The sequence below is a fragment of the Monodelphis domestica genome, chromosome 8, assembly GCF_027887165.1.
Source record: "Monodelphis domestica isolate mMonDom1 chromosome 8, mMonDom1.pri, whole genome shotgun sequence".
NCBI classification, from domain to species: domain Eukaryota; kingdom Metazoa; phylum Chordata; class Mammalia; order Didelphimorphia; family Didelphidae; genus Monodelphis; species Monodelphis domestica.
In genome coordinates this window covers 49,298,812-49,305,779 of record NC_077234.1, presented here as the reverse complement: position 1 = coordinate 49,305,779, position 6,968 = coordinate 49,298,812, and the positions used below count along the sequence as shown (strand labels likewise).

The window sequence follows — 6,968 nt, the reverse complement described above, 5'->3', positions numbered from 1 at the left end:
ACTGATATATATTAATTTAAGGTCGCCAAGGAATTCAGCTATGTGATTCCTAAATGAAAACTCAAGTCAGCTGTCAACCCTTTTATGGTGTTTTAATTACACACAGGAGGAAGAAAAGTATTAGAGGGGGAGAGAGAGAGAAGGAAAAGAGAGAGAAGGAAATAGGGCTTAAATACCCACTCTGCTTAGGCTGAGCCAAAGGCCCAAGGCCCTGGATAGCCGAGGCAAAAATATGTGGATTCCTTAGCCTCCCTAAGCCTCATTGTCCAGCACATCCAAAAACTGAACTCATTATCTTTCTCCCAAAATCCTCCTCTCCTCCTACTTTTCCTCTGACTGCTGAGGGCACTGTAAAAATTAAAATTATATCTCATAATAAAAATATCATATTTTAGGAGGTTTATTAAACGATCATTAGAAGTCAAGGAATAAAGAGGATACAAAATAAAAATCACGCGTCCATGGCTGAGTTAGCCATTTCAAAATCCCCACCCTACCACCATCACTGCTGGTTACAAAACAAAAGAGGAGCAGGACTGCCCGCTGGATATCTATTCCCTGTCTACGGGAAGTAAGTAATGACAAGAAGTCAGTGGGCTCTAGGGAAATGTAGTTCCCCTTTAGGGTAACAGATTTTCAATTATTCAGCACCACCATCTTCTCAGTCACCCAGTCCAGCCCCTGGACCTGTGCCATCTTTAACTCCTCACCATCTCTCACCTGCCATATTTGATCTCTAGCCAAGACATCTTGGTTCACCTCTGCCATATCTTTGAATGTGCCCCTTCTCTCCTCTAATACTGTCCCCACTCTGGTGCAAACCCTCCTTATCTCCCACCTCAACTATTTTCATAGCTTTTTGTGGTGTGGTTGACCTTGAGTCTCTCCCAATTCTAGTCTGTCCTCCCCTCAGCTGTCAAAATTATCTTTCTGAAGCAGGTCTAACCATGCCACCCCATACTCAATAAACTCAGTTGGTTCCCTATCACCTCTAGGATCAAATATAATCTGTTTGGTATTCAAAGCCTTTCAAAACCTGCCCTTACCTTTCCAGTCTTCTTATAGCTTACTCATGTACACATTCTCTGCAATCCAATGATCTTGGCCTCCTTGCCATTCCTCAGACAGAATACTTCAACTCTCAACTCCAGGCATTTTTGCTCATTTTTCCTAAGCCTGGAATGATGCCTACTCTTTCCTCTTAAATTCCCTGGTTTCCTTCAATTCCCAGCTAAAATATCACTTTCTGCTAGAAGCTTCTCTGAATCCTTCATAATTCTAGTGCCTCCCCTCTGTTGATTAATTCTAATTTTTATCTTGTTTATACATATCTGTTTTCATGTTGTCTCCCCCATTAAACTATGGGCTTCTCTGGGGCAAGAGTGGTCTTTTATCTTTCTTTGGAGTCCTTGCACTTAGCACAGTCACTGATGCATAACAGGTGCTTAACCCACTGATTTTCTTCATCTTTAAAAAAAGGGAAGACTAATTTTTTGTTTTTGTCATTGAAATGTAAGAGTTGAATATTAATACATTTCAGTTTAGTTCTGTAATGTAAGGAATTTTTAAAAAAAAATTAAAAGATGGACTGGAGCTTTTTCCTTGTGAATAGAAAAAAAAAGTACTCTGTACTCCAATTTAGAGAAAAGTTGTTAGAAAATCTGATGGTCTTGGATAATGTGAATTGCTGCTGTTATTATTAGAGAACTATTTGGTTCATAATAGTCAAGTGACTTCAATTTCTTCCAACCACCATTTCTTCATCAGAAAAAAAAAATGTGTGTTAAAATACCTGCACAGATAGTCCAAAAAGTACTATAGAATTATGAATTATTAATAGAAGAGTCTGAGGAAGAATTTCAACAAGATAGGTATATTCTTTATGGATATTCGTGTAAGGTCATAGATAAGAACTGCACAGCTTGAGAAGGAATAGAAAGGATGTCAACATCATCAACCCTTTATCAGAGAATGGAAACCATTGAGATCATAGTCTGGTCCTAGTAAAATAATTCTTCACCCAACAAAGAGCTCTGTGTATAATGTGTGTTGGAAAAATGTTTTCTGAATGAATGTTACTTGGCCTCTTAATTTGCCAAAAAGAAAGAAAATAAAGACATGTATGTACTATGGTAATTATAACCTCATAATCAGCCTTGCCTATGAGCAAAAGCATAAAGTACTGATAAGCCTGCGTGCCTGGAAAATCTTGAGTGGGTATCACTTGATTTGTGAAAAGCTGATGACAATGTACTCAAATACCAAGGTATACAATCTTTCCCAAAGACAAACATGAGGCCATAATGAGTTGCTGACAATCTTGCCCACTCGGCTAGTTTTTCTTTTTCCAAAGATCATGCCTTTATTCTCTAAGAACAGTAAGATATACTCATCTTCACTTAATCTGGGAAAAATGGCGCAATCTAAAATTGACTACGCCAACCAAGATCATAAATATACTCTTGATGGCACAAGGGATGGTTCTTTGAAAATGTAAAGTACATCAGGAATTGTTGATCCTTTCCCACTTCCCTTACACAAACAGTCAACATTGGGATCTGACAACCTCTCCTGTCTCACCCCCTACTACTCAGCCCTTTGCAATCTGGATTCCATCCACCCAGCACTCTAATGAAATTCCCTTTTCGGGAAGACAGGGCATGACATTCTTTTTTGCAGTCTCCATGTTCCTTGACATTTCTGCAGCATTGGACAACGTGCTTGATATTGCCTCAGATCCGGATTGCTGTGACACTGAATGCTTGTGATTCACTTCCTCTCTCTGTGATCACTTTTTTCTCTCTTTTGCTAACTTTGCTGACTTCTGTCTCCTTTGCTTTCTCCTCCGCCCCATCTCAAATGTGAATACTGCTCCCCTAAACCACCCTCTTAATAAGACTTTGTCCTCAACCCCTCTTCTCTTTTTCTAATTAAAGTGCTTTTGTATGAACAGAAATCTATTTTCTCTTCCTTCTCTCTATTCCATTTAAAAAAAAGAAAGAAAAAGAAAAACAAATTCATTGTAACAAATAGGTCTTAGTATCTTGGTAAATTAAGAGTTGCAGTGGATGTCAAGGCATGAGAAACAGAAGTTCAGTCCCATTTTTGATACTTTTTTTTTGGTTCGGCTATTCAGTAACATTCAGCTCTTTGTGACCCTTTGGATCATACTATTCATGGTGTTTTCTTGCCAAAGATCCTAGAAGAGTTTGCCATTCCCTTCTCCAGTGGATTAAGGTAAACAAAGGTTAAATGACTTGCCCAAGATCATATATGAATTATTACACACACATCACCCAACTTCTCTAAACCATAGTTTCCTCATCTAGGAAATGGGTATAATATCTGTAGAACCTACTCTATTGTTAAAAGTCAAAGAAGATAATATAGAACAAATCAGAAAATGCTACATAAACGTCAACCGTTCTAATTTCATCTCCAGAATGTAGCATAGTCTTGCACATAGTCAGTGTTTAATAAATGTGCATTGAAAAAATTTTAACTTTCTAGATATATCCTATGGAAATTAAAGATCATGGAATTTTATGATAACTTGAGATAATTCTGTTCTAGTCTATAACCCTTTACTATTTCTCTAACATTAAATTAGATCCCCAAATCTTTCTTTGAACCAAAGTAAGTCCATTCATTGCAACTGTAATAGCTATTTGTGTTAAAAATTGGACTCATAAATAGAATGGTTATTTCCTCCTAGTAGAAGAACAAAATACATTCCTAACCTCTGCTCACATAGGATGGTAAGCAACTCAGTTCAAATAGAATTTCTGAATTATGTCATGCCCCCACTAAGTGCTTACTACCCATTAATATATTTTCTCTTTTTAAGTGGACTATTAAGTCTATTAACATTTAATGAAACAATTTTAACTTTATCCTCAAAGAAATTCCACATTCTATGGGTGCCTTTCCATCAACTCTCTAAAGGCAAATGGAAACAAATTTAAAAGAAAAACAGCTCTGACACTTTATTGCTTCACCAAGTGGCAAAGATTTCTGCAAAACATATAACATTCAAAATTCCCACTTAAAAACAATTGTGCTTATTCTTTCCGATGGGCAATCGATCTGATCTGGCAGGCATTTCATTAAGCCCATTACCAAACATCACAACCTAGCAATGATTAGGTATTAATAATGTGGTTAATATCCATCCCAGTCTCTTCTTGAAATGTAAGTTTTTCAAATACATTAAATCTCTAATTTCATAAATTACACAATGATGCTATGTTTTATATATGTATTTGTACACATATGTATGTGTACATATTTATTTATATAAATGATATCATCTCCCCTCCTCTGCCAATAAAATATAAGTTGGGTAGGAAGTACTTTTCTTTTTGCCTGTTTCCCCAGGGTCCTGCATTTTGCACATAGTAGGTGCTTCAAAAATACTTGCTGAATGATGAATAAATAAATCAAGGATTATCACATGTCATAAAAATTCTATAGATTGTTTTTACCCCATTGTCCCCATTATACAAGGAAACAAGCACAGGTACCGTTAGAGACAAAGACAACTATTTTAGTTCTTAGTTTCTTTGGAGGGAGGTTAAGTACAGGACATAGCAATTAAGGATAATTCACAAATTACTGCAATTTTAAAGGTCTATTCATGGATTGAGAGATTTTTATTAAGGGTAGCTCAGTGAATCAAAGAGCCAGATCAAATGATGAGAGGTCCTGGGTTCAAATGTGGCCTTAGACACATCCCAGCTGTGTGACCCTGGACAAGTCACTTAATCCCAATTGCCTAGCCCTAACCACTCTTCTGCCTTGGAACTGATACTTAGTAATGATTCTAAAACAAAATGTAAAGATTTAAAGAAAGAAAGAAATATCTTTATTAAACCTCTGTTATGGCATGTTTTCCTATGAAAATGCTTTTTTTTTCTTTTTCCCAGATATAACTTCACCATAAATAATCCACAAATAGTAATGGTCAAGAATTCAAAACTACCTACTATACTAATTATAGTAATTAGGTAAAAATCGAACAGGCACAGGAAATATATATAGAAATATGTATATATAGCAATATATATAGCATATTTATAGAAGGCATTCACTCATCATGCTTCATCCTTCCCAACCTTCAAACCCTGGGGTTTGGTGAATTTATTTTAACTTTAGGTTTACTCGTGTTCTGGCCCTCAAATCTAAATTTGATCCTTTTTGAATTCTCCCTTTCTGAAAATTATTTTGGGATTCCTTCAGGGAAAAACAAGTAACCTTTCTTTGTCCTTGTTTAACTTTTTTTAAAACCACCAATAAATAAATAAATAAATAAATGAAAGGTATGCTTGCATTCATTAATGCCCAAGATCCAACACCTTGTGCAGTACTGTCAATTTACTGACACCATCTTCTCCTCCTTAATAATTGATTCCTCTGAACTCAGCAAATAAAAAAAACTAGAGATGCTCGAATTCAGGGCCATGTCCCTAGAAATTTTATTTAAGCATCTAATGAAAAAGTCATATATATTTCTTAAACACCTGTCTTGAGAAAACATCACCCAGCAGCTGCAGGGATTTGAATACCTTTGAGGGACTCGAACATCTAAAGGCTTGAGCTGGGTCGGTGCGGTTGAGAGAAGGCACATTTGACATGGCAGTTGTGGAAGCTGTAAATGTCCCACAGTAGGAAGCTGCTTTCTATAAACTTCAAAGCAAAAGGCAGTTAATTATCGTGCTTTCAGGAGAGGTCTGGACATACTTATGACAGCTGTTAGGCGAGGACACATGGGTATCTCAACAAGGAAACATCCAACTTCCCATCGTGTCATTGTTCTGTTCCAAACACATTGGGAAGAAATGTGGAGGGCCTCAGCTTGGTTCAATTCAAATTAATCTAAGAGTTTTCCCAGATGGTTTCTGAAACACCAGCTTATTTCTCACTCTGTAGCCTGGGAATCGCTAGGACCTTTGAGCTGGAGCTCACATGCTGTTTGCATATGCTTGAGTTCCATTTTGAATGCTGCGTGAAGGATGCCCATTTGTACCTTTTGCTTCCCGTCATGACTGCCAATCCAACCTAGAGGTCTGGCAACTTGGGGGCGGGAAGAGGGAGGGAATGAAGAATGGAGTTTTCCTTCCTCCTGAGTCCCTTTGAATATGCTTGCTGCTGATTTTTATTCACAGAAAACACTGACTGCTCTTGACAGGTGGGGTAGGAGGATGTTCTCCATGGCTGATCAAATACAGTGGGTTGGGCAGCCAATCAATTTCCATTCTTGATGTGAATCCAATTCCAGCTTTATCACCAGGAATTGGTTCTAGGCTGGCCTGGTCCAGAGTTTCCCCAGTTGAACCTATCTTGCCTGTATCAGACATTTTCCCCAGACAACATAGTTCAATCATGCAGAGAAAACTCAATTCATTTAGGCTCTCACTAGCAGCAGCAGTAGCAGCAAGAGCAGCAGCAACAGTCAGAGTTGAGGCCATAGCTTGAGTCCATCAGATCTTTCCCAGGGTTTTATGACTTCTCCAGGTCTCCTGCTATCCAAGGTCCTTTCCAACATTAAAATCGATGATCCTCTACAAGAAGGAGAAAGAGTAAGAGAGGCTTAATTGGGCATGCAGAGAGAAGAGTGTCTGAACAGGGAAAGCAATCAAAAAACAAAGTTCAATGTAATTCAACAATTCTTTAATAAACCAGCTATTAGAGAAGAGGGAAGAACAGTTACTAAGACCTAAGGAGTCCTCTGGCCTCCAGCAATTAACATCCAATGAATAGATGAATGAATGAATGAATGAATGAATGAATGAGAAATATGCTTACTTTGTACCAAGCACAATGTTCAGTGCCAGGGTTGTTGTTGTTCCATCATTTTTCAGTCATATCTGACTCTTTGTGACCCCATTTGGGGTTTTCTTGGAAAAGATGCTGTCATTTCCTTCTCCAGCTCTTTTTATAGATAAGTAAACTGAGGCAGAGTAAAATGA

The 6,968-nt window shown here is 37.6% G+C and overlaps 1 long non-coding RNA gene across 1 annotated transcript in view; it reads right to left on the bottom strand.

Annotated features, from left to right (window-relative positions):
- Positions 1–3,960: 3,960 nt before the first annotated feature.
- The window catches only part of LOC103098757 (uncharacterized), a 33,403-nt gene continuing 30,395 nt past the window's right edge, over positions 3,961–6,968 (bottom strand). The window contains exon 2 of the long non-coding RNA XR_471939.2: positions 3,961–6,560. This is a non-coding gene — a long non-coding RNA (uncharacterized LOC103098757). The remainder of the gene's footprint in view (positions 6,561–6,968) is intronic.